Source organism: Pteropus vampyrus, unplaced genomic scaffold, assembly GCF_000151845.1.
Source record: "Pteropus vampyrus isolate Shadow unplaced genomic scaffold, Pvam_2.0 Scaffold67, whole genome shotgun sequence".
NCBI lineage: Eukaryota > Metazoa > Chordata > Mammalia > Chiroptera > Pteropodidae > Pteropus > Pteropus vampyrus.
Genome location: NW_011888848.1, coordinates 6,030,950 through 6,038,415, shown reverse-complemented (window position 1 = coordinate 6,038,415; position 7,466 = coordinate 6,030,950).

The window sequence follows — 7,466 nt, the reverse complement described above, 5'->3', positions numbered from 1 at the left end:
TATTACAGAGAAAGATAATAGCTTGAATACACAGGAAACTTACAGCTCCAAAATAACATATCTTAATATCCTAAGAACTGTAGAGAAGTGTTCAACTTGAATTTGTGATAGAAGAAATATTCCTCAGACATAACCTGATGCCACCAAGAAAATAATGGATTTACAAATCTTCAGGGCTTTTTATGCGCCAGGTACAATCTCTAGAAATGCCTTTTCTGGTAGATGTGTATGTCTTAAAGTTGTGGACAACTAATAGCCACTGGGTGTCTTCTAGGAAGACATCTAGTTCTTAATGCAAGTTACCCAAAACATATTTGTTCTTTTTTTTGCAAGCGAAAAGTATTTTTTCCACTGCAATTTGAGAATTAAATTAGATATGGAAAAAAAATTCATGTTAAAAGAAGCTCAAATATTTATTCAGACAAAAGCACCATGGGTCTTTTTAAGGTTAATATAAGCAGGAAAAAGTAGGTGCTTTATTCTAAAGTCCCATAAATATCATCTAGGTTTCTCTTAGCTAAAAGAAGAAAGATTTGCTATAATGAAATTAATTCCAGCAAAATATTTAATACAGATGAATTCTTTTTGAATTCTTTTCTTATCTATCATTTGTGAATTTGAGGGAAGAAGAAAGAGAGTAGAAGGAGATGTTCTATAATGGTATGAGTTTAATAATATGAGTGTTATATATTAAATTAAGTTCTTATTTCCTTTGACATTTTCCGATTAGTTTTATTATTAAAAATGGAATTGAATCTCCAACCTCTAAGTTCTAAAATGTTTTATTTTCAAACTAATTTGAAGGTTTATCATATATTTAAGCTCTCACCCTACAACTACAGTTGTTCTTTAAATACAGTTGTCATTATTTTAAATGTCATGGGAAAATGTTGCTGATATAGTCTTAGTTTTAATGAGCTTGAATTCATTTTTATAAAAAATAAAATAATAAATACATAGAGAAAAGAATTGAATACACAAAATCATCAACTCTGATCATATCTGAACAGTGGAATATGAAATTTTTCTTTATGATATTTTATGTTTTCTAAATCTTCTGAAAAATGATTTTGCAATAAAGTTTTTAATATTAATTTTAAAACAACAAAAGAAAGACTTTAGATAATTAAGTAGAATGAAACTATAAACATCTTTTCATTGAAAAGCCAGTGTTAAGAGTGTGATAAAACTTTCCCATTCAGGATTTCATACCTCTGTGATTTCTTTAATTTGAAGAAAAAATTCTGCTTTCTCTTTGTCTGCAGGGTTAATTATAGATGCACATTAATAACAAGAACTGAGTCTACAAAGTCAATATTTAGCAGGGGAAAAATCCCCCAAGGCCAGAATTTCTATGCTCCATAAAACTTTCCAACTGCAGTTGAACCTCCCACATGTAAAGGAAAAGCAAACTAAAATCTTAAAATCCAAATGATTAAGATATAATAAATGGTTTAATAAATTCTAAGTAGCTACCACTTTGCAAGTTTTCAATCTAAAATATTGCATGAGAATAAGAATTCCTTCAGGGAATTTTAATGTAAAATATTACTAATTATCTAAATACTAAACAAAACACCCAAATAAAACTAAAAATTTAATCTAAAGCAAAATTAACTAAAATATTTTATCTAAATTAAGAATAAGTATATCTTCTCCAAGTTGTTTCTTCCTACCTAATCCACTGCAAGTCAACACAAAGCAAGTTTTTATCAATACGATGTTCAAGTTATCAATCTTTATAATGCAAATCTATTTCTTCTGATCATTGCCCATTTTATTCCTCATCATTTCATAATTCTAGGATTTGAAGTTTTAAAGAAGACTCAGAACAATCTTGCAATAAAATTGGAGTCAAAATAAATTTGTCGTATAGAGAGTTCAGACAGAAAATTGAAACTGATGAGGCTTATTGTCCTTTTTGTACTTTTATCTTGATAGAAGTTTGTAATGCTCCACCCTGGCCAAGACTAGCTGGAGAGTAAGACTAGCAAAATGACTGGGAATGGAAAAGGAAGTGGTATGCATATCATTAGCATCTGCGTGTACTGTACCTGGGCTCTGCTATAGATACAGAACCAGAGTAGGGTTGTGTGCCATCACAGACCAGTTCATATTAAAACCCTTTCTAAAATAGGTTCAGAGATGCCTGGCTTTTAAGATAATTAGAGCACATTTATATCACTGGCATTTTTTACTCATCTATGTTCCTGTTGACACAATTGAATTCAATGTTTATGATTGCAGCTCTAATTCCATCGACAAAAATAATACCTGTAATTACTCTCTCTAATCCACAGTCAGTATGAAGACAATCACTTGGTCTATGGGGCAGGTCTGGTTGAGGCTTAGGATCAAGGTAACAGCGTTTTCACTATATCATTCAGATTGATGTGCAGTTGACTAAATGCCATCAATTCCTTACAGATATTATTTTCTTCATATAACCTTTGCTTGAATTAGTATCTGATATTTCAATTCTAGTGTCGAACATTTGGAAAATTCATTCGTTGCCTTAACCAGACAAGAACGTTTCACATATAATTTATATTCTTAAATATTAAGAGTAAATTCGAATCAAAGATAGCCTAAATACAGAGAAGTAAGTTGGTTTTTAAGTATTGATTCATTTAAAACAAAGGCCAACATTAAAGAGTAGTATACATTTCAAACTCATAATCTTCTTTTAATATAAATATTGATGAGGATGGTAAAGACCTCTACCTGTTAACAAGCTGATTTACATACGAGAAACAAAAACAAAAAGAGACAATGTTTTCTGACTGGGCTGCTGGCCAAGAACCCCAGTTAAAGTACACAGAGCAGCAGCTGTGTTTGATCAGTCTGTGAAGTTGGTCACAGCAAACCCAAGAGTGCTGTTCCAGTACATTTATACTTGCAACTGTTTTACAGCTGTTGAAATGGGTTTGGTTTTGTTTGTCTTTTTTTTTTTTTTAATAGGATGTCTTTTTCCGGCCGGAATTCTTCTAACAGCTAATTATTATCCTAAATATATGATTTTAAAAAATAATATGTAGGTTCCTAAACGTTTTAAAAGACAAAAGAGAGACTTTTTGTTTTATTTTAGGCATTGATAGGCTTTTAGGCATCTAGGTTCTGTCATTTATAGCACATGACTGATATTGATAAACAGTGATATTAATAAGATGCTTTATTTATTGGTAAATAGTTACTAATTGATCTTTAATCTATATCCTACATATTTCTTATAAAAAGTTTTTAACTCACTTTTTCTCAGATTTGTGCTGATCACGTTACAAGCTTCAAAGGACCTACTGACATGAAAATGTCCTATTAGTTAACCTCCGGACTACTATGTGAAAATACTTAATACTTAACCCAAACTTTATGGTATGTAGAAAAATAGGTCCTTTCGCCAGGAAGAAAATACCTTTGTCAAATATTGTGAGGATTAAAGTAGATAATATTTTTTAAGTATCTGGTGTAAAGGTGTGCGTGTGTGTCTCAAGCACCATACTGTACTTTCATATATTTCTTTCTTTTTACAGCATGTACCACAATTCCCTAAAACAATGCTAATTGCGATTATGACATTGATCTGAAGTTCAAGGCAGAAACATTTGTTTCTTTTTCACACAGAAAATATAAACACTCAGAAGGGAAATTTCCCTTTCCACCACCAAATCTACAGACTTATCTGAACTCAAACTCTGCCTTTTCTCCTGTTATTGGAAATAAACTTTCCAAGCTTTTCTCTAACACCAGCTCTCCACTGGTACAATGGCTCTCTCTTGTTCATTCAAGGTCTTTTTCCCACGATTATACCTTCTCTCTTCTCCTCTATCATCAGTTTTTCCCTCTGCACTAAGTCATTCTCATGAGCAGAGAATAACTGTTACGGATTGAATTGTGTCCCTCAAAAGAAGATATGTTGAAGTTCTAACCCTCAGAATGTGACCTTGTTTAGAAATAAGGCCATTGCAGATAGAATTAGTTAAGACGAGGTTACAGGGTAGGCCCCAGATCCAATGTGACTGGTGTCCTTACAAGAAGATGGACATGTGAAGACAGAGACACACAGGGAGAACGCTATGGGACAAAGAAGAGGTTGGAGTTATGCAGGTGCAAGCCAAGGAATGCCAAAGATTTCTGGCAAACCACCAGAAACTAGGAAGATGCAAGGAAGGATTCCCCTAAAGATTTCAGAGGGTCATTGCCCGGCCAACCACTCAATTTTAGACTTCTAGCCTCTAGAACTGTGTGTGAGATGATCAATTTCTATTGTTCTAAGCTGCTCAGTTTATGGCACTTTGTTATGTCAGCCCTAGGAAACTGATAAATCATTTTGCGCTGTACCAGATATTCTCATGAGTAGAAAACATTCTTTCTTAAATTTCCTTTGAACTTAAATCTCCCTTAAGCTAGTCCCCTAGTTCTTTGATTCCTTTTTATAGCGAATATCTTATGAGTTACCAATGATCACCGTCATCACTTCCTGCCCTGCCACTCTCTATGCACTTATTCTGGCCAAGATCCCCAACCCCCTTCCCACTCTCCAGGAAATATCTTTGTCAAGGTAATTTATTGTACTTAGTTTTTCCTCAAAACAAATAATATTGTATGTTTATTTCTTAATTTGGTTATTGTCTGTCACCTTCACTAGAATCTAAGTTCCAAAAAGACAGGGAATTTATGTTTTTTACTACCACACTCCATGTCCAGACACTCAGTGGGCCTTAGTGAAATTTTGTCAGTGATGCAATGCATTTGCTTTTAGATTATTAATTACATGTGGTATATAAAATTTCCATTTGGATTTAAGCACTCTTTATTTACAAATGCATTTTGCATCCATAAAAAATTTTGCAAGGATTTTGTTATGATTTTCCAAGAAATCAATGGTTATTAACAAAAAGGTTTTTATGCTTTCAAGCATACGTTATCATTAATATTTTACCTTAAGGTAAACTGTGGTGTCTTTATTTTATATTATGCCTTCCAACACTATTAGCAGATATTAATCTTCATATTCATCTGATGTATTGGGGAAAGGAGGTTTTTAACTTTTATCCTAAAGTTTTGCAAACTAAGTGACTTAAGAAGCGAAGGGCCTTCCTGTGACATCTAAGCACATAAATGATAAAATGCAAACTGGGATCAAAGTTTTGACTGTCAAATCAGTTTAATTTCCACTAAAATCTTCCATCATCAACCTCACCTTATAATTTCATTGATAGTTCAGATTATTATCTTAATTATATTAAGTGAGAAAAAAAAACTTCCTCCTGGATATGTAGGTGATTTACAGATGAGGAATATAAGATCAGGGACATTATGCAAATAAATGCAATAAATGAAGATTTTTGCTCAGTTCAATGCTCTGAAGACCAGCAGAAATTTAGCAAAATGACCTGAGTAAAAAGAGAAAATTAAGGAAAACTGTTGAACATATTCATAAAATGTATTATCTAAAATGTGAATGGGACTACAGTCACATTAGTCTATGTTATGATAGCTCACAGTAATCAACCATCTGTATCCACATAAACTTGTCTTCCTATTTTCTCGTTGCTCTCTTTATTAGTAGTGAACAGTAGCCCAACAGCAAGACAGCTTAATAAAGATACTAGAACTTTGCTAACTGAAGATATCAGGGATACATTGCACTTCCTATCAAGACCCCCATTAGTAAAAAATCACTGTGTATTTTATTCAGGCTATTTTCTGGAAATAGAGTAACAGAAAAATTGCATTTTAATCATCTATGTATATATACAATAACTAATTTTATGAATACTGTATCATATTTCCACTAAACTCATCTTTTCAGAATTGCCAATGTGCTGATTTTATGAAGAATATAGATTCAAGAAGTCTCACAGACAAAAGTGATATTGGATTTAACAACATAATAATTATTTATAAAAATAAATTGTCATGCTATTTTATGAAATCTTACCTTAACTTTTAGTTTAATTCAAAAATATCTTCTCTCTCCCCAAAACTCTGCCTTCATAATCACTCCTCCTTTCTTTCTAATCATTTTCCCATCATTCCCTCCTTCCAGACTAGTCAAATGGAAGAAGTGTCTCTACACTTATCCAAAGCCAGTCTCGTACCTGAACTATAAACCCCTTCCCTTCCTCCACCTCAGGCACCCTCACTGGCTGTGTCTCCTCCCTTGCATCTGTAGCCCTTTCCTTGCCTGTGGCTTCTTGCCAGGAACACTCACACCTATCCACCTACTCCATGCTCACCTGGAGCCACCATATTATTTCATTCTCCTGCTCTCAAAGTTTGCACCTTCTTCTCAATGATCAACTCTCATGGTTGCCCACTTCTGCTAGGTCTCTCAGCAGCATTTGGCATCAGCTTACCACTCACTCTCTCCTTGAAACAGCCCTGCCCCTGTCTTCCATGAAGCCACAATCTTTGTTTTTTTCTTATATTTTTCTATACTGCTTTTTTATATATTCTGTTGATGTTAAATGTTAGTCCTGATAAATGTTGGTGTCCCTCCAAACCCTATTCTAAGCTCTCTTTTCCTCATTCTACATATATTTCTTGAACAAGCTTATCTATTTCCTTTGTCAATTACTACTTGTTATGGGCTGACTTGTTTCCTCTCAAAATTCATATTTTCAATTCCCAACCCCCAGTACCTCAGAACGTGACTGTCTTAGGAGATAGGGTCTTTAAAGAGGCGATTAAGTTAAAACAAGCTTACATGGGTGTGCCTAATTAAACATAACTGCTGAGGAGGAGATTTGGGCACAGATAGATACAGGGGATAAACCATGTGAAGACACAGGAAGAGAATGGACAAGGAGAGGGACCTTAGAAGAAATCACCTCTGTCAACACCTTGGTCTTTGACTTCTGGCCACCAGAACTGTGAGAAATAAATTTCTGTTGTTTCAGTCATCAACCTGTGAAACTTTGTTATGGGAGACCTCACAAACTAATACACAACCTTTGACTAGGCTATGGACCCTGCACTCAATTACCATAGTGTCAGCTCTAATCACCAGATCATATTTTACTACCAATTAAATCTCACCACATGGGTGTCTCAAAAATATTTCAAGAATTCAACATATGCTGGCACATCCAGTTGCCTGAGCCAGAAACGTGGTCCCCGTAGCAGACCCTCCTTGTGTCAAATCCCCTCAGCCCACCTCTAACTCCAGCTGCTTTCTCAGGTTTTCTGCCTCAGGGTTTTCTCCAAAGTTCTCAGCAGCTCTCAAGAGCAAAGGAATTAATATCCCTGGAAGGAAGCCACCACAAACCAAAGAGAAAAGAGTCAGGGAATAAAGGCCCAGTCTCTATTCTTCCAGAGGAACACTTTTGAGGAGTTTCGACGTGGTTCCTCAGAGGATTCCACACAAGATTGTGCCTCAGTTTTTCATGGCAGTAAATAGCTGAGTACACAGATTGGCTTTTCTCCTTCCTTAAACAGGCTTTCCTCCCTTCCCGACTCACTCC